The sequence below is a fragment of the Sus scrofa genome, chromosome 6 (genome assembly GCF_000003025.6).
Source record: "Sus scrofa isolate TJ Tabasco breed Duroc chromosome 6, Sscrofa11.1, whole genome shotgun sequence".
Taxonomy (NCBI): Eukaryota; Metazoa; Chordata; class Mammalia; order Artiodactyla; family Suidae; genus Sus; species Sus scrofa.
Window position 1 is genome coordinate 30,751,734 of NC_010448.4, and position 19,512 is coordinate 30,771,245.

A 19,512-nucleotide genomic window follows, 5' to 3' on the forward strand; every position below is an offset into this window, starting at 1 on the left:
CCGGGCAAAGACTCAAGAAGTAAGTAAACCCCATGCGGGGTAGATCTGCCAGAAACTAGGACCAGAAGGTGTCAAAGGCCAGACTATGAGGTTCACTAAGGAGGCTGATGCTATTTAGTCTCTGAGAGGAGTTGCTTGTGACCCCAGTGAAGTCCCTTCCCATCATTGGGCCTCAGTTTCCCCATGTATGCAGTGCAATCATTAGCCTAGACCAGAGATTGAAAACCTGGCTAGATCTGGCCCACAGATGAGTTTCTTTCATGCTGCATGTTTGTTTCTTTAACAGAGAGCTGCCATTCAAGCGTTCAAGTCAAAATCCAAGTTTCTAGCTACTTTGAAAATAAAGATGGCCCCTACATTCCCACCTGGCCAGAGGTGGCTGGAGTGAAGAAGCAGACGCTTTGTTCAGGTGGATGGAGTGCTTTCCAGTTTGCCACAGTCTCCACCACTCCCTACCAATGCCCAATGCCAAGACCAACCAAAAATGCTCACAGGTCCTCATGCTGGTATTTTGATTAATTTTCTCCTTAGAATAAAGAAAATACACCTTTGTAACCATGATGCTAACAAGAGCGAGAAACAAAATCTAGTCTAAGAAAGGACTGGTTTTTGTTTGTTTGTTTGTTTTGTCTTTTTAGGGCCGCACCCGCGGCATATGGAGGTTCCCAGGCTAGGGGTCTAATGGGAGCTGTAGCCGCCGGCCTACACCAGAGCCGCAGCAACGCCAGATCCGAGCCATGTCTGCGACCTACACCACAGCTCACGGCAACTCTGGATCCTTAACCCACTGAACAAGGCCAGGGATCAAACCTGCAACTTCATGGAGCCACCACGTGAGCCACCACGGGAACTCTGAGGACCCCATTTTAAGAAAAGTCATATAGGGCATATTTCCATGTTGAAATAAAAAAGATTTCTATGTATTTAAAATACAAACAAACATGTGCCTATGTTGAAAGAATTCAAACTATCTATTCAATGTTCCAGCTGATATCCACGTTTGAACCCTGGGCCTCGTATGTCTCTAAAACTTCACTCTGGGTCATGAGTGGGCCTACTGTGGAGACCTGGAGTTGGGGCCCAGCCAGCAAGACGGCCCCGGCAGTGAGCCAGGGCGAGACGTAGATTGTCAGTCACCTTATCCATCTCCCAATGTGGCCCTTTACGCATGAACCCTCCCAGGCTCTCTCTAGAGAGGCATTAAGTCCCTTGGGTGGGGAGGGCCTCCAACTACAGACTGACCCTTCCGGAAAAGCGAGTCTGTCATCCACTGGTACATGGCATGCCATCCTCCCACCCCCAACCCAGCAGCTCAGGGAGAAAGACAGGGCTGGCACAGATGAAGCATCCTGCAGGACACGTGGTCTGATGAAGTGAGTTCTGATAAACTGTGGCTTTGAGTTGCCGGTTGATACACTTCTCCCCCGTGAGCCTTCACCTCCCTGGATCCACGCCCTCTGCACTGTACCCTTGCAGTGCCCGCCCCTTGACTCTGTGACTTGCTTTGGTCCCTAAGACGTTAGCAGACACAAGGCCAGCAGAGGCTTCAACTAGCCCTTCCTCTTCCGCTCTTGCCTTTCTGCCTTCTCCACGGCAGCACACCCAGTCCAACCTGTTGCAAGATGTGACCGTGGAGCAGAGCCCAGGTCTCCAGTGGTCCAAGCCAGAGCCAACCTAGACCCACAATGACCAACGAACGCTGAAACATGGGAGAGAGCCAGCCAATCCATTAGCCAACCCACAACTGGCCATATACACGCGAGGTGAGTCAGCTGAGAACAGAAGACTCCCCAGCTAACTGCAGACTCAGGAGCAAAAGAAATGCTTATCCCTTAAGCCATTTTGGGAGTAGTTTGTAACACAGAATTCTTATGACAGCAGAAGTTTGTAACACAGAATTCTTATGACAGCAGACGGCTCACAGACCCTCCCCGCAAAGATGTTTCTTCCCCGACAGCACAATCCCTCCCCCATCCCGCTGACTCCTGGGAAGGGTTCGGAGCCCAAAGTCCTTGGTGGCTTTCAGAGATGGGTCTGGTGTTTATAACTCCGCCCATTCCTGGCTCTATTGCCTTTGACAAGCATTCATTTTGTGAAGCCTCAGTTTCCTCATCTGTAGGATGGGAGTAATAATAACACAAACAGTGCTGGCTTCACAGAGTTGTGAGGGTTAAATGAAAAAGGCAGGGAGCATTTCTCCCAGCATCTACCATATAATAAATGTTCAATAATTATCAACCAGTCTCACCCCACCTCTCTCCTCTTTCTATGAATTTCTCACACTCTCGGGGGAGTATCATTTTCCCTCCACATAGCAATGGACACTCGGGCAAATAACTCTTTCAGCCAGCACAGAGCTGATGATGGCAGAGTTCACACTTGCAGAATTTCCCTCGGGCAAGAACCATGGACAACTCCTGGTTACCATGAGCCCAGGACTCCCCACCGCCTTCCTCATCCTCAGGAGGCCACTGGAGATGGCCATAAGCATACCCCAGATATCACTTTGCACTTAGAAAACATGGTCGGCGATGCATCTAGAAGACAAGGCTTGTCCCCCAGAGAGGTTGATGGTGCAGAAAATGAGACTCTTTGTGTGCTGTAAATACCAGTGTTTCCCAAAGTGTGCACTGAGAGAGTGTTTCCATCGGGTCCCCCCCAAATAAATAAATAATAGGTAGATGGATGGATAGATAGATCGACAGGTATAGACAGACAGAGGAGATAAATAAGTAGGACAATCCAAGGGAAAATAAATTTGATAAACTCTGAACCAAATAGGCTTTGTAGAAGGACTTCTCAGAGACTTTCAGGGATAATGTGTATTACTTCTCTCCAGCCAGGAAGTAGAGAGTGTTGTGTTTTTCCACAGCGATTTGACCCCTCGGCCCTCCATTTGGAGCAACATTTCATGGGGCTCTTAGCCCTCGGAGTATCCTCTGGGGAAATGGTGATTGTATTCCAAGTTGGTAGCGGGGCTGACATTGAGGATGAACGGCTCCCCCGGGCAGAAACTTTGCCTCGTGGAGGGAGGTGTGGGGTACAACCCCTGCTCTCTCTTAAACTGTCCTTGGCTCTTCTGTTTGGGTCTGTCCTTATGCCCTCATTTGTTTTGCCACCAATAAGAGCTGAAAGTTTGACTTGCCCTGGACATGGCTTTTCTCCCTCTCTCTCTCTTCTTTCCTTAGAGTGAATCATGCAGTCAGATGTGGGCGATTTGTTTTTCCTCTGCAGTAGCGGGAACACCAAGGAGACAGACACCCCTTCTTTGCGACGGGATAAAGCCGGGATGCTAGAAGCATGAGCCCTTCTTCCTCATCACCCCAATCAGCTGAGGTTTAAGTGGAATTCGGTCAGGGTCACCGACATGATTTTTTTTTTTTTTAAACTGGCACACAAGATACCATTACATTCATCTTGGGACAATTGTTCCCTGAGCAAAGTATGTTTTTTTCCTGTAGGTAATCCCCTTACCAGATTGTGGCTTTTTCGTGTTGAACATCAGCCACGACAACCAAAAAGCAACGAACTGTGTTATTGACAATGTTTTAATTACAATACATAAAAGATCCAAGACAGCAAAGACGAGAAAATTATCTGCCTGTAGTGGCACTTGTATGTTTAAGAAAACTCACGGTGATGACTCTAGTGTAACACACATACTCACACACATGTACCTATATATATATATATATATATATATATATATACTTACATATATATTTTTTTTCCTGCTAATGCTAAAAATTCTAGTAGCATGTATGGGATTGCTTTGAAAGAAATAATAACATTAATAGAAATGATTGTCTCAGGCAGTATGATAAATGAAATTAGAAGCTCTTGGCATTGTGGGCTTGCAACAATGTTAGTGTGAAATATAATCGTTGGATTGCTTTGTTCTTTTTTCCAATAAAAGGTGGAAGCTATTGAGTATTGTTATTAGACGAGCTAAGCTGGGCTTCTGTATAGCATAGTTTTGTGTGTCTGAACCAGCAGAAGCTTTTGAAGTCCCACGATTCCTTCTGCTTGCTAATTCTTCCATTTGTTTGATTTTTGGTACAAAGAAAATGAAAGAATATGATGAGATTATGGCATTTTAAGTCAATATTTATTAAAAAATCAATCTAGATGAAAATCTGCCCATCCCTCTAATTAGATGAGGCAACTTGAGGTTGATTTTTAATTGCAAAAGTAATTACACGGAGCAGATAGCCAGTGACATTTGATTATCTAGGTGATTGATTAAAAAGCCGAGCTCACCAAGCAGATTGCCAGCCAGGGAATCCAGACAAAAGAGCAAATTAAAAAAGTTGTCCTGTTAGTAATCACAAAATTCAAGGATGAAATTACAGAGCCAAACACCTCCATTGCCCCCTCATCTTCATCACTCACTCCGCACGCATTCACTCCAACGGCTGATAAAGAAATGGATTAGTGTGAAATTAATTGAAGAGGAGAAAAATGGGAACTAAATTCATGGCTGAGCATAGGGCTTTTAACAGGTTGAAACAAATTTCTCCAGTTTTATAATAAACTTTTTTTTTTTTTTGGCAAGAGAGATGTTTTCATAAAGGATCTTTTCAGAATGTTTGATGATATTAATTTACCTATCGAGAGAGGGAGGGAAAAAAACCCTCATGTTCTAGCAGGATAGGATATTAAGATGTCTTGCTTGCTCTTCATTTCATTATAACATGAAAGCCTGGGGAACAGGCTGTACATTTGGCAAGAGAATCCTTGGATTTGTAAACAGCCCTCGCTGACATATTGGGCAGAATAATGAAGGGGCTTCTCGGTCACTCACAGGGACCCAGGTGGGGTCTACTTGAGGACACGGTGGATAAGGGGGGAAGGGTGGGTAGCAGGACTGTCCCCAAGAGGACCTGGGATCTGGCTCACAGCGATCGTTCCAAGTCCCCAGGAGTCCGGGAAAGCGAAAGGGAAACTGAGGCGGGCCACCCCATGCGGCTCAGGCACCCTCGCGACCTCTGTGCCGCCTTCTCCTGGGTGCCCATCAGGGCTGCGATAGGTAGGCTGTAATGAAGCAGTCAGGAGATAAAGTCCCAATCGCTGCTAACATCTATCCTTCTGCTTTGTCAGCAGATGCCATCCAGGCAGAGTCAGATGGGTGCGAAGCGTCCCTCACGTCCTCCAGGGCAGCTGATTTCAGCTAATTCCAGGGTCCAGAGCCTGCAGGTGCCACAGGGGAATGCGACTTCAATCCACACTTGGATTCCCGGCCTCTGATACCAGTGAATGCAACTCTTTCCTTGTATCCTTTATTTCGCTTTTCCAAAACCCCGTTTATTTCCTCAACCTGAACTTTAGGTAAAGGGAGTTTGAGATTATGGTTAAGAATTTGGCCTCTTAGCAAAGAATTTAGGATTTCCCAGTGCAACGGGAGTTACACACCCTCTCTGACCTGACAGTTCTTCCGCTAGGCATGTGTCCTAGAAAAACATGCCCAACACACACCAGCAGGTACAGGCACACATATTCATAGCCATAAGGTCTTAGAGCTGCTGCAAACGGGAAACAGACCAAACGCCCATCACGATAGCATTCAGGGGCATCCTACACACACCTTGACATTCACGGTCACAACATTAAGCAGCAGGACACAAAAGAATATTCGCTGGGTGATTCCATTTACAAAGCTCAAAATCAAGGAAAGCTAAAGTACGTTGTCTAAGAATTTCTGGGTGGTCCAAGGAGAGGGTGAGAATCAGGGAAGAGGGCAGGACGTCTTTGGGGTGTTTGCCATGCTTTCTTTGTCATCAGTAGTGGTTATCCATCGTTTGCCCCACTGTACATATATGTTCTTTTCCTTTTTTCTGAACGCAGGTGATAGTTCCCACATGTACCCACATGTTGGCAAATAGATGTATATGAATTTAAAACTAGATCTTCGGGATGCTCAACAGATTGATGGCAGTGGTCAGGAAAGGAAAGCAGACGGCAGACGTGGTCCTTCAGCTTTACCTGGGATGTTTTATTTCTTCTATTTAAAACAATTCTCAAGTTTATTGATTATGTTTGAGCTCTTCTGTCTCCAAGACTCGCAGTGAATATGGCAAAATGTTGCAAAGAGACATTCGAGCTCATGGGAATGTGGATACTGAAAACGTTATCTTTTAGGCAATTTTCTTTTTCAAGAATTCTGAGGAGAAAAAAAGAAAATACTTAAACCGCATGGGAAAAACACACAGATAAGGACACGGGCCAAGTTCGGGGGAGGCCAAAAGAGAAAGAACCTGATTTGCCTGAGGTGAGTGTGGAAGGTGGCCAGAGGAGGTGACCCTTGAGCAGAATCTTGGCAGCTAAGTGAGGAGTTCACCAGGCAGATGCAGAGGATGAGGCGCACGCGCGTGGAAAAGAACATCACACTTTGAGTAGATTGCAAATACTTGGTGCTACTGAAAGACACTCTGGGCCTCAGTTTCCCCATCTGTAAAATGGGCCGTTTCCCATCTCTCAGTTACCAGTCCCCTTCCCCTCGGGAGGGCAGTGTAACGAGTTTGGATTTGGGGGAGCTTTGCATGTGGCCAGGCTCCAGAAATTATGGAGCCTCCGTGGAGCAAATCAGTTAAGAGCCCGGGCTTTTGATACAGCCTGGGAAGTTCAAGGCCAGCTCTATCCCTTATTAGCTGTAAAGTCTTGGACAAGAGGGTCCGCCTCCCTGCAGCCCTCCTGCCTCGTCCATACAAACAGTGATAACAGTATTTCAGTATTTACTTTGTCGGCCTTTGGTAAGGATACAATGAACTCACACTCTTAAAATACCTACATCCGTGCCTGGCCGATATTAAGAGCTCAGTTTATTGTTATTATAGGAGGATTTATCTGATGATTCTCAGATATCTGTGACCTCCATTCATTGCTTTTTCAAAAGTTCCGACCCTTTTGTGGCTTCCATCCATGGCAGTGTTAGGGGTTCAAGGATTCTGCCATGGTCGCCACAGGAATTCTCATAACCTGATGCTCATCTCATCCAGGTTACCTGATAATTATGTCCCCTGATTTGCCAAGTATTCCCTGTCTACTGCTGCCTCTCTTCCTTTAATAGCTCTTTTTGGCTGGGATTTCATTCACTCTTACTTGTCTCAGTTTTCCCTTCTTATCGTTACCGGCAGCCAAATTCTCCAAAGGCCACACGCAAAGCTCCCCCAAATCCATACTCATTACATTACCCTCCCAAGGGGAAGGGGACTAGTCCGGGAGATAACAGGAAAGATACCGCTGTTGGCTCTTCCTTTATTCCGGGCTTTGGAGCAGGGCTTCTCTCTGTTAGGCACTGTTAGGTGAACGTTCCCCGGCGGGTACCCTCTTCCATGGGAAGGCAGCAGTTCTTGGTGAGGCTGAAAGGGAAGTCCTCCGAGGGCAGCGTGCAGAGGGCCCATGCAGGAGTGACTTTTCCTGGTGCACTTGGAATTAGACACTGGAGAGGCGGGCAGGAGCTTGGGATTTGGTCCTCAGCTATCAGAGCTGGCAGGAAACATAACAAGACCTGGTCCAGGGAGTTCTGCCATGGCTCGGCGGTAACAAACCCAACAAGTATTCATGAGGAGGCGGGTTCGATCCCTGGCCTTGCTCAGTGGGTTAAGGATCCAGTGGTGCTGTGAGCTCTGCTGTAGGTCGCAGACGCAGCTCAGATCTGGCATTGCTGTGGCTGTGGCGCAGACTGGCAGCTGCAGTTCTGATTTGACCCTGATTTGACCCCTAGCCTGAGAATTTCCCTATGCCGTCGGTGTGGCCCTAAAAAAATAGATTAAAAAAAAAAAAAAAAGATCTGGTCCAGCCCCCTCACCACACAGATGAGGACACTGAGGCCCAGAGAAGGCAGGGCTAGAAGGACAGCCAGGCTTCCTGATTTCTGATCTGTTACCCTCTCTCTGCCATGGTGATTAGCTTAGCTCTTGCCGCCATCTCTAGGGGCGGTAAGTTGATGGCAAAAACGTCCCCAGTGTTTCATGGCTCTCTATAAGCAATTGCTTGCGATGTTATTGCAGTTCCTCACATAAGGAAGTGAAGTCTGTTTCCCTGCCAAAATCGACATTAGCTGGTAGGGCTGCTATCCTGAAGAACCCTGCAGATTAGGTGGCTTCAACAGCAGAAATGTATTCTTTCGTATCTGCGGGGGCCAGAAGTCCCAGATCAAGGCGTGGGCAGAGCTGGTTTCCCTTGAGGCCTCTCTTCTTGCCTTGCAGGCGGCTGTCTTCTCCCTAAATTCTCACTGCTCTTCCCTCTGCCCATGTCTGTGTCGTGGCTTCTTCTCATAAAGACACCAGTCATGACGGATTAGAGCCCCACCCATAGGGACCTCATCTCACCTTAATCGTGTTTTTAAAGGCCTTCTATCCAGATACAGTCACGTTCCAAGGTACTAGGGGTCAACATATGAATATGGGCTGAACTGGTGGTTGGCTTTAGCCAACAGAATATGGCAGAAGTGATGGTGCCAGCTGCAAATCTAGGCCTCCCAAGACCCCCGTGTTTCTCAGAACTCTGCCAATGCCACCACCAGTGAATGTGCCTGGACAAGCCCATGTGGCCATCTTAGATCAGCCAATAGCAACCAACTCCCAAAATAGGAGCCACCACAGCCAAGAGTCACAAAATTGACACACAAGTAACTTGCCTGCTGACCAGAGACACCTGACCGAGCCCAGCCCAGCCTGGCAGAACCACCCGTCCAACCAGCAGACCCATGAGCTAATTCAATGTTTTTCTCTTCTTAAGCCACTGGGTTTGTGTCTGTTTATTATGTGACATATCATAGCCGATAACTGACTCATTAGCCCACATCGATTTCTGATTTCCTCTTTGAACTTCGGATTATTTAGGACTGTGTTGTTCAGTTTCCAAGTGTTCAGTCCGAGATTTTCCTGTTATCATTCATCATTAACGTCTGTTCTTATTCCTTTGTTTCTCCTTTCCTGCCCTCTTTTGGGTTGTTTGAATATTTTCATATTTCATTTTTTCTATTGTGGTTTTTTCATACCTCTTTGTTTAGGTTTTTATTTGTTATTCTAGAGATTATGATATGCCTACTTAACTTCTAGAGTCTGTTTAGGATGGACAGCTTACCACTTCAATTGGAAAATAGGGACTTTACCACTGTATGGGTCATTTTGCTCACCTTCCCTTATATTATAGTTATAGTGCTTTTAATTACAATACTGTCAAGGACATTTTGGTTATATTATGCAAACCTGCCATCCATGGTTTCCAATGCAAAATACACAGTCATTCAAATTGTTGTCCCCCCTGTAGGTAGCGTATGCATTGGAGACTCCAAAAAGCAATGTTATCATTTTTGCTTTTAACCACTGGACATATTTTTATTTATTTATTTATTTAGTAATGAGTTCTTAGGGCTGCACCTGCGGCATGTGGAAGTCCCCTGGCTAGGGATCGAATCAGATCTGCAGCTGCCAACCTACACCACAGCTTTTGGCAACCCCAGATCCTTAACCCACTGAGCAAGGCCAGGGATCAAACCCACAGCCTCATGGACACTCTGTCAGCTTCTTAACCTGCTGAGCCATAATGGAAACTCCATAGTCACATTTTAAAGAATTAAGAGACGTCTATATTGTATTTTTCAGGATATTTACCATTTCTGTTGCTCTTCCTTCATTCTTGATATTCTGAGTTTCCTTCTAGTATCATTTCCTTTCTGTCTGAAACACTTCCTTTAGCAATTATTTTAGAGCAGGTCTGCTGGCAATGAATTCTTCTGCTTTCCTGTATTTAATAATGCATTCATTTCACCTTCATTTCTGGAGGATATTTATGCTTGTTACAGCATTCTGCGTTGATATTTCTTTTCTTTTAGTAGCTAAAAAATGTCCTTCTACTCCTTTCTGCCGTCCATGGTTTCCAATGCAAAATTCACAGTCATTCAAATTGTTGTCCCCCTGTAGGTAGCGTATCATTTTCATCTGGCTCATGTTAAGATTTTTTTTTCTTTGATCTAGTTTTCAGCAGTTTGATTGTGATTCCTTTAGTTTTACCTGTTTGAGGTTCACTGAGCTTCCTGAATCTGTAGGTTTATTTATGCCTTTTATCCCCAGTCATTCTTCTCAATCATTTCATTTTGCTCTTGAGCGCATACAGTGAGTTTTTCATTTGAGTTACTTTTTTTAAATTCTAAAATTAAATGAGCTTTCATATTTTCTCATTTGTCTCAAGAGTGTTCACAATTACTTCTTGGAGCTTTTGTTCAATTGCTGCTTTGTCAGTTCCAACATCTTTGTTACCTTAGGATTGGCATCTGTTGATTGTCCCTTTCCAGGCAAGTTGAGATTTTCCTGATACTTCATATGCCAAGTAATTTTGGATGCTGTCAAGGACATTTTGTTATATTATGCAACACTACATCCTATGTAAATCCTACAAATAAGGTTGACATTTTTGTTTCAGCAGGCAATTGACTTGTCCTGATCAGGCTTCAGGTTCTACCATCTTCTTGGGTTAGGTTTTGAATGCTGGTTCAGTTTTTTAAAGCCTTGTAGTGTTATTTGAATCTGGTCTGCATGAGTACTATCCAGTGGTCAGTGGCCTATGTGTCAGTTCAGTTCTCAAAATCTTTGGTATGTTAGTATGAATCAGATTTATGCATGTGCAGTTCAGAGGGGAGCCTGGACATTTATAAACCACTTTATAAATTTTGCTTTCTTGCACACTTCTCTCTCTGCTATCTCCCTGGTACTTTTCAATACAGAGAGGAGTTCTTTTTCAGTTCCCTCTCCAGGAAGACGGGTGTTTAGTTATCCAACCTGCCATGTATTTCCATGACTATTCAGAGCCAAGTGGTGGAAGGACCAGGAGAAAAATGATAAACTCACCCCCAGTTCAGTTATATTTTTAAGTTCTGGTCATCCTGAATCTGCCCACGACTCTTACTTTTCAGAGTCCTCAAATATCTGCTTCAAGTATTGTACCGTGTTTTACAGCTGTTTTCAGTGAGCGAGACGGTGGACGTGTGCTTACTCCATCTGAGCTATCATCAGAACCAACCTATATCCTCTGTTATGACCTAATCTTGCCAAGTCACATGGTATCACTTCAGCTACACTCTATTAGTCAAGACGGCTACACAGACCCCCGCCTGGCTCAAGGGCGGGGGAGTGACAAGGTCCCGAAAGCACATGTGGAGCTAGAAATATAGTTGTAGTCGATTTGGGAAACTCCAGTCTGCCACCAATAGCAATAAGGAAGAAAGAAATCAGATCAAATAGGCAGTAAGGGGAGGCTTGGGATCTGGCTGTTGTACCTAAATCGTGCGCCCAAAGGTCCAGCACACCTGCTACTCGTGCTTTCAGAGCAGCCCGGTAACTAAGGGAAGGTGGAAAGGGGGGAAGCATGGTTCTTTACAGTAGTGCTTCTCATACGTCTCCAGGAGTGTATCCCTGGGGAGCCTAGAAGCAGAACCTGAGTGGCTTTTCCTTCTCAAGGGATCATGACACCAGGGGGGCATGTGAAGATGCTTACTGGATGCTTTTGCTTTCTAAGAGGTAGACCCTTAGAAGCTTCAGACATACTTGTGTCTCCCCTCAGGGAACCTGAACCCTGGTTGGAGAGCTTGGTTTCCTAAGTTTCACAGTGGCCATATGGTAAACCCAACTTGCTCTCTGCAGACATGGTTCGCTCTTCCCTGGTCTTGAAACTCAAGAGGAGCTTCTTCCATGGACCCTCTTAAGTGGACATTGTGACCACAAGGTCCGTGACCTCAAAAACAAAAAGAATCCCTGCCGTGATGCTACATGTCAGGGCCTCTTCTCAGAGGCTGGCTTGAAGGTGAAGCTCAGAGAGGGACCCTGAGGTTGAATGACAGCTCAGCACAGCGCTGGCTTTGTGACTTGAGAGACTGACTCAATTTTCCAACCCTCAGTTCCAAGCCTCAGAGATAAGGGTAGTGTCTATGCCACATCATAATCGGGAGGCTTAGCTAAGTAAGATTGAGCCTGTAAAGCACAGCACCTGGGACTCAGCAAACCCTCCCCGAGTGCCAAGTCTTAGCAACATCAGTAAGTCAGCCCGAGGCCAGAACCTCTCCCCAAGAAGTTACTGAACTTCTCTGTGCCTCAGTTTCCTCCTCTGAAAACTGGAAATAATAATGTTATCTAAAAAAAAAAAATAATAATGGTATCTAGCCCTAAGGGTTGCTTAAGGGATTAAATGAGGGATGGGAGAAATGGGAAGGTGTTGGTCAAAGGGTGCAAACTTTCATTTATGAGAAAAATAAATTGTGGGAGCTAATGTATGGCTTGCTGGCTACGGTTGGCAATATTGTTTGTATACTTGAACTTTGCTAAGAAAATAGATCCTAAGTGTTCTCACCACACACACACCCACACCCCCCCACACACACCCACACACACAAATGGTAACTATGGGAGGCAGTGGATGTGTTAATGAACTTAAATATGGAAGATCATTTCACAGTGTATATTAAAGCATCACGGTTGTACACCTTTAAAAAAATCACATCGTACAACCTAAATATATGCCATTTTTATCTGCCAATCTGACTTCAATAGAGTTAGAAAAAAATAACATTTTAAAAATTAAAAAATCCTTTAGGAAAAAAGGATTCCATGAGCTCATCAGGTAAAATGCTTAACACAACACTTGGACAAAGCCACGTCCACAAACGCCTGAGCAAATGTTATTGGAAAGTCATGAATTGGGAAACTGAGGTACACGGATTTCAAGGTGAAATAGCATTGTGCAAGGAGGTCCAGGAAGCCGTATGTTAAACATGGTATAGTTTCCTGACGTGTCAGCCTGATGATTTAGAAAGAAAAACCTACTGACTATCATGGACCAAAGGGCCTCCAAACACCTTATTCCCTAACAGCCCATGGCTGATACCTAAGATCCCAAGAATTCTATCTTCAATCCCCAAAGAGATGTCTGGGGCTCCAGGCAGAGGGGAGAGGAGGCCCGGGATGACGGGAAGGCACCTGGCCACCAAGAGAGTGTGCAGGTGCCGTGCAGTCATGGCCCTGGCTCCCTCCTCCATCCCTCTGCCTCAAGCACGGCCGGTTTCCACATTCCCCTTCATTAAACAAGAAACTCAGATGTTGGTAATTAGATCGCCGTCCCCAGCTGCCAAGTCACATTCAGTTCCAAAAAGCCCTGTATACAGCTACTTGTGTGTTTGTTAACAATGTCCCCACAACAGGTCTGCAATTAGAGCCCATCTGTTGGGTTTCTCCGAAAGCACTGCCAATTGGGCTGGTGAACTTGGAGCCCTCATTGTTGTGAATTCCAGACAGGAAACCCTGTGGTTGAAGGCCACTGGTCCCTGAGTGAGGGTTCTGGGGCTGGGGCTCCCTGGATACCAGTCATATGAGCACTCCTCATAAATGTTAAGGAAGGGGGGCTCGATCAGGTGATGGCTGGGGATGCGTGTATGGCCATCCTGGGGTGTTTGGTTTGGTCTCCTTAATCTAAGCTCCCTTCTCCGGCTGACCCATGCATCAGTCTGGCCACACCCTGTGCGTCTGAATACTACTGCTGGTGCCCGGGGTCATTTCCAAGCCAGTGCTATTTGGTTGAAATAAAATATCACTACTTCCCTTAGGAGGGCCTGAGTCCCCAGTCCCATCCCAGTAGGAGATTCTTTGTGGCCCATATCAGCATCCTTCCTGCATGAGTCCAGCCTTGCAAAGGTGTGCGTGATAAATGCACCTTCCCTCTGGGAATCAACTGGAGGATGTAGAAAAGGTTTGGGGGCGGGGAGAGGACCAGAATCGTCGGAATGCAGGTACAGCGTATTTGAAACCTAACAAATTGAAAAATGTATTTTCCAAGAGGGAAGCTATGCATGCATGCATGCATCAGAAAACAGTTACCGAGCAGTGACTTAAGGTGAGGGTCCTTGCCAGGCCCAGGAACAGGGAGCTTAGGAAGACATGGCTGTCCATCTACCTTGTCAAGCTTTGGCTAAGACAGTGGTTTGCAACCCTAACTGCACATAAGCATCTCTGAAAAAGCTTTAACCAATACTAATGCAATTAGGAAAGCAATTCCAATGACATGAGCACCTAAAATAATTAAATACTTAGGAATAAATCTAACCAAGGAGGAGAAAAAGACTTGTATTCTGGAAATTACGGTAATTGCGGAAAGAAACTAAAGAAGCTCTGAATGAATGGAGAGACATCCTTGTTCATGGATAAGGAGATGGAACATTTTATGATGTCAAGTCTCCCTAAAATGATCTGCAGATTCAACACAACCCCTATCAAAAGTTCAACAGCCTTTTTTGCAGGAATGGAAAAACTGATCTCAAATTCATATGGGATTGAACAGGGCCCCAAAGAGCCAAAATGGTCCAGAAGAAGAAGAATGAAATTGCCGGTCTCACATTACTGGACTTTGAAATTTATACACGCCTACAGGAATAAAAACCATATGGAAGTGGCATGAGGATGGGCATAGCGACCCACGGACTATAGTAGAGATCCCAGAAACAAACGCTGACACTTAGGGTGCTATGGACTGAATAGTTGTGTCAAAATTCGTATGTTGAAGGCTTAATCCATGATGTGATGGTATCTGAAGGTGGGGCCTTTGGGAGGTAATTAGGTTATGAGGGTGGCGTCTTCATGAAAGGGATTAGGGCCCTTAAAAGAACAGACAAGAGAGAGAGGATTTTTCTTTCTGCCATGGGAGGATACAGCAAGAAGGCATCCATCAGTGAAGCAGGAAAAGAGCCCGCAGCAAGAATTCCATCATACTGGCACCCTCATCTCAGATTTTTATCCTCTATAACTGTGAGAAATACCTGGTTGTTTTTTAAGCCATCCGGTCTACGGTATTTCGGTAGAGCAGCCCAGACAAGACATGTGGTCAATTAGTTATTGACAAAGGTACCAAGACCATTCATTGAGGAAAGGACAGTCTTTTCAAGTGGTGTTGGAAACACTGAATATCCCCAAGCAAAACAAGAAGTCAGACACTTATCCTAAACCATATGCAAAAATTAATTCAAAATTGACCAAAGACCTAAGCTTAACTGCTAAAACTATAAAACTCTTTGAGGAAAACACTGGAGAAAACCATTATGGCATTGGATTTGGCAGTGACTTCATGGATACGACAGTAAAAGCAAACAACAAAATTTAAAAAAAAGATAAATGGACTTCATCAAAGTTAAGACATTTTGTGCATCAAAGAAAAAAAAAAAATAAAAAAAAATAAAATTCATCAAAGTTAAGACATTTTGTGCATCAAAGGAGGCTATTAAGAAAGCAAAAATATAGCTTACTGCGTAGAAAAAATATTTGTAAATCCTATTCTGATAAGGGATTAATATCCAGAATAAACAAAGAAGACTTAAAATTCAACAACAAGATAACAAACAACTCAAAAAATAGAGAAAGGAGGAGTTCCCTTGTGGTGCAGTGGGTTAAGGATCTGACATTGTCACTGCAGCAGCTCTGGTTGCTGCTGTGAGTAGGTTCAATCCCTGTCTTGGGAACTTCCACATGCCATGGTGTGTCCAAAAAAAAAAAAGAAAGGACTTGAATAGACACTCTCAAAAGAAGATATATAACCAGCCAATGTGCAGAGGACAAGACGTTCAACCTCAGTAGTCGTTAGAGAAATGCAAATCAAAACCACTGTCAGATACCACATCACACCTACTAGAATAGCTATAAATTTTTTAAAAGCAAAAAATGAGTGTTGGTGAAGATATGGGAGATTAGAACCCGCATGCATTGCTGGTAGAAATATAAAATGGTGTAGCTGCTATGGCAAGTGGTTTGATAGTTTCTCAGAAGCTTAAATACTGAACTCCACCATGGTGACCCAGCAATTCTGCTGCTAGGCCAGTATCCGAAATAACTGAAAGCAGGGAATGAAGCAGATACTTGTACAGCAATGTTCACAGCAGCATCATTCACAGGAACCAAAAGGTGAGAACAGTCCAAACTGCCATCTGCAAATGGATGGAGGGTTATTCCATAGACATTCACGGGAATGTTATTCAACCCTAAAAAGGAATGAAATATTGGTACACGCGACAACTTGGATGGACCTTGGACACATCGCACTAAGTGAATTAAGTCAGATATAGAAGGACAAATACAGGTATGATTCCACTTCCATGAGGAATCACAGAATATGCAGATTCATAGAGCCAGAAAGTAGAAGAGAGCTTACCAGGGACTGAGCGGGGAGAGGAAGGGGAGTTATGGTTTCATGGGCACAGTTTTTATTGGAGATGATATGGTGATGGTTGCATAGGGTGTTACTATGTTTAATGCCACGGAACTGTACACTTCTAAATGGTTAAAGTGATAACTACTATGTTATTTATATTTTACCCACTGTGAACCAGCTACTGTCCCAGGTCCTGGAAATCTGATATGAACTAGGCAGGGTACCAGTCAGCAGACTGGGCACCATGGAAATGGAATGGAGACGGTGATCAAAAAAAGACAAGCAAAGTCACAGAGGAGTTCCCGTCACGGTGCAGCAGAAAAGAATTTGACTAGGATCCACGAGGACACAAGTTCGATCCTGGGCCTCACTCAGTGGGTTAAGGATCCAGTGTTGCCGTAAACTGTGGTGTAGATCGCAGACGTGGCTCAGATCTGGAGTGGCCATGACTGTGGTATAGGCTGGCAGCTACTGTTCCGATTTAACCCCTAGCCTGGGAACCTCCATGTGCTGCTGGTGTGGCCCTTAAAGACCAAAAAAGAAAGAAAGAAAGAAAAGGAAAGTCACAGAGGACACCCCGGGTTTTAAATGTGAGTTTGAGAGGGACTGAGGATGCCCCTCGAAGAACTTCTTCAGGCAGAAGAGTTGCTTCAGGAGTAAGCTTTAGACAGTCTGTGCTTGAGCAGCCACATGCCGTTCACAGCTGAGGAGTAAGTGTTAACCTCTGTGAGGCCACTTACCAACCGTGAGCCTTGGCGTAATCCTCAGTGTCCCTCAGTGATCCTCTGTTTCCTCATCTGTAAAATGGGGGGATGATGACTGAGCATTCCTCACAGGGCTGCAGAGAATCCAGCCACTCTCTCTGTTGAGCGCCCAGCATGGGGCCAGACCCAGAGCCAGGGCCGTCCTGGGACCTGCAAGAGAGAGTCAGGGGAACACAGCCTTATTGCAAAGAAGCTGAGGAGGAACCAGTAATTATAGTGTGGAAGCTTAGAGAAGATTACAAATGGATTAAGAGTGTTGGTCATTTGGGTTGAGGGTCAGATAAAGCAGTGGTTTGTGTTTAGAGGCCAAGTGACAGCCCCCAAATATGTGCTCCTACTCTGGAAAATATGCAGGGAAAAGACCTACAGAATAAAAGACAGATGCTGCTCTCCTATCGCACCCCCGCTCTTGAGCATGCATTCTCGAAGGCAGACTCTCCAGCACCATTCAGATGGCTGCCCCCCTCTCGCATGCAGGCCACAGGAAGACAGGCTCATCTCCAGGGGGCCACCAAACTTGACTGCCAATGACCATGGCCAATGGCAGAACCCGGTATGGCCAGCTACTGATAAGGGAGGACCAGAGGCCTCTGCTGGATGCCCTCGCTTGGTTGACAAAGCCCCCCACCCCCCACCCCCGGCTCCCAAGCTTCAATCCACCTTGGCAGGAAGGCGAGAAGAGGAGAGAGAGGAGGCCCCGCATTTGCCTGGATTATTTATCCAAAAGGGACAAAGGGGCACATCCGGGCTGGGCTTATCTCTTTTTCCTAAATCACATTTTCTGCTCTTGGGTAGAATCTGGGCTGGAAAGCAAAGTTTGGTGCAGTTACAGAAAAACGAAGGTCCATTTTCGCATATCTGAGTCTGTGGCTACAAAGGACAGCGGTGCACCCTTGGCAGCTTGTCACACAGAAGGAAGGAGGACACCCCCCACCCCCTGCTATGTGATTTGGGTCCAGACACTTGTATAAAAGACTCTCACTTCAGCAGTAAGAGGAAGGCGAATGGGAGAGGCTGGTTTGAATCAACAGAGGTAGGCCTTGGGGAGTTTACGTTACAGCATCAGATAGAGTAGAAGTTTAAAGAAATGTCTTAGCAAGGAGTTTCCATCGTGGCTCAGTGATTAACGAATCCGACTAGGAACCATGAGGTTGCGGGTTTGATCCCTGGCCTTGCTCAGTGGGTAAGGATCCAGCGTTGCCGTGAGAGCTGTGGTATGGGTTGCAGACACCGCTCAGATCCCGCATTGCTGTGGCTCTGGTGTGGGCCGGCGGCTACAGCTCCGATGAGACACCTAGCCTGGGAACCTCCTTATGCCGCAGAAGCGGCTCAAGAAAAGAAAAAAAAAAAAAAGTCTCAGCAAGAGTCTTGCCATTTCCCGGCCCATTTCCTGGAAGAGGTGCCCTCAGAGTTGGGACTTGACGGAGAGGTTACAGTGAAAACCTAAAGACTTGGCTGGGTTTTATTTTCCCCCTAAAACATCAAGAACTGAGGGATTCCATGATGAAAGACAAGCCTTGGCATTGAATGTGGAGCCTTCTAGCTCAGTCATGGGGATCAGGCCAATCTAGCAGGACCACACTCTAGCATGAGCATCAGTGTAGCTAGAAAGTTCTTTGAGAGCCCGAGCCGAGCTCCACCATTAGCAGAGCTGTGCTGTGTGATTTTGACAAGTCCCCTTAGCCTCTGTGAGCCTTTTCCTTATATAAAAAGAGGACACTAACACTTACCTTGGAAAATTCCTCTGAGGATAAATGAGAAACAGGTAGAGAGTAGAGCCAGACCAATGCCTGGTCCATGGAGAACATTCTCAGGGAGCAGAAGTTAGTGCTCCTATGGCCTCAGGCGGTGCCCTGGGTTGGATCCCAGTGCTGCAAATGCTTCTGCTGCCTTTTACATGTAGCCCTGTTCCTCTCCTAGAGCCCTCCTCTCCTCCTAGAGTCCTGCTCCTCTAGAGATGCTGAAAACTCATGACTTCCCAGGATCCTCTCCAGAGGCCGCCTGCTGTCAACCTGCCATGATCTCAGGCACAGGCTCAGTCATGTCCACAGATGGCAGCCACAGGGCTCCAGGAGCCAGGGAAAGCCACTCTTCCTTGGGGGCAGAGAAGAATCCAGCCTCCTCACAGCACCCATCAGGGCTGATGATGGGAAGCCAAGCTTCCAGGTGCCTTCTCTAATGGGTGCTTAGGGGCAAGGCGTGGAAGCGGAAAGAGCGTGTGCAAAGATCTGGCACACTGGAGGAGCAGACAGCAAGCAGTATATCCCAAGATGAGAGAGTTAGCCCAAGGATGGCAGGAGAAGATGGTAGGGGCGGGTCATGAGGACAGACTTGGGTGCCAGGCATTCCTCTAAGCCTCTGTGGACCCATGCAGGCCTCACAACAAGCCCAAGTGGCCAGTGCCGGCATCTTCCTCCCCTTTTACAGATCATGCAAAAGGGATTTCTCATTGCACAGCCAGGACTTCTTTTTTTTTTTTTTTTTTTTTTTTTCAGGGCTACACCTGTGGCATATGGAATTCCCAGGCTAGGGTTGAATCAGAGTTGCAGCTGCCGGCCTACACCAC

General features: G+C 45.8%; 1 long non-coding RNA gene across 3 annotated transcripts in view; it reads right to left on the bottom strand.

Moving 5' to 3' along the window:
* Nucleotides 1–19,512, bottom strand: part of LOC110260952 — a 193,376-nt gene that overhangs the window by 93,940 nt on the left and 79,924 nt on the right. For all 3 annotated transcript variants that reach the window (XR_002344595.1, XR_002344593.1, XR_002344592.1), the window contains one exon: nt 16,923–17,096. This is a non-coding gene — a long non-coding RNA (uncharacterized LOC110260952). The remainder of the gene's footprint in view (nt 1–16,922; nt 17,097–19,512) is intronic.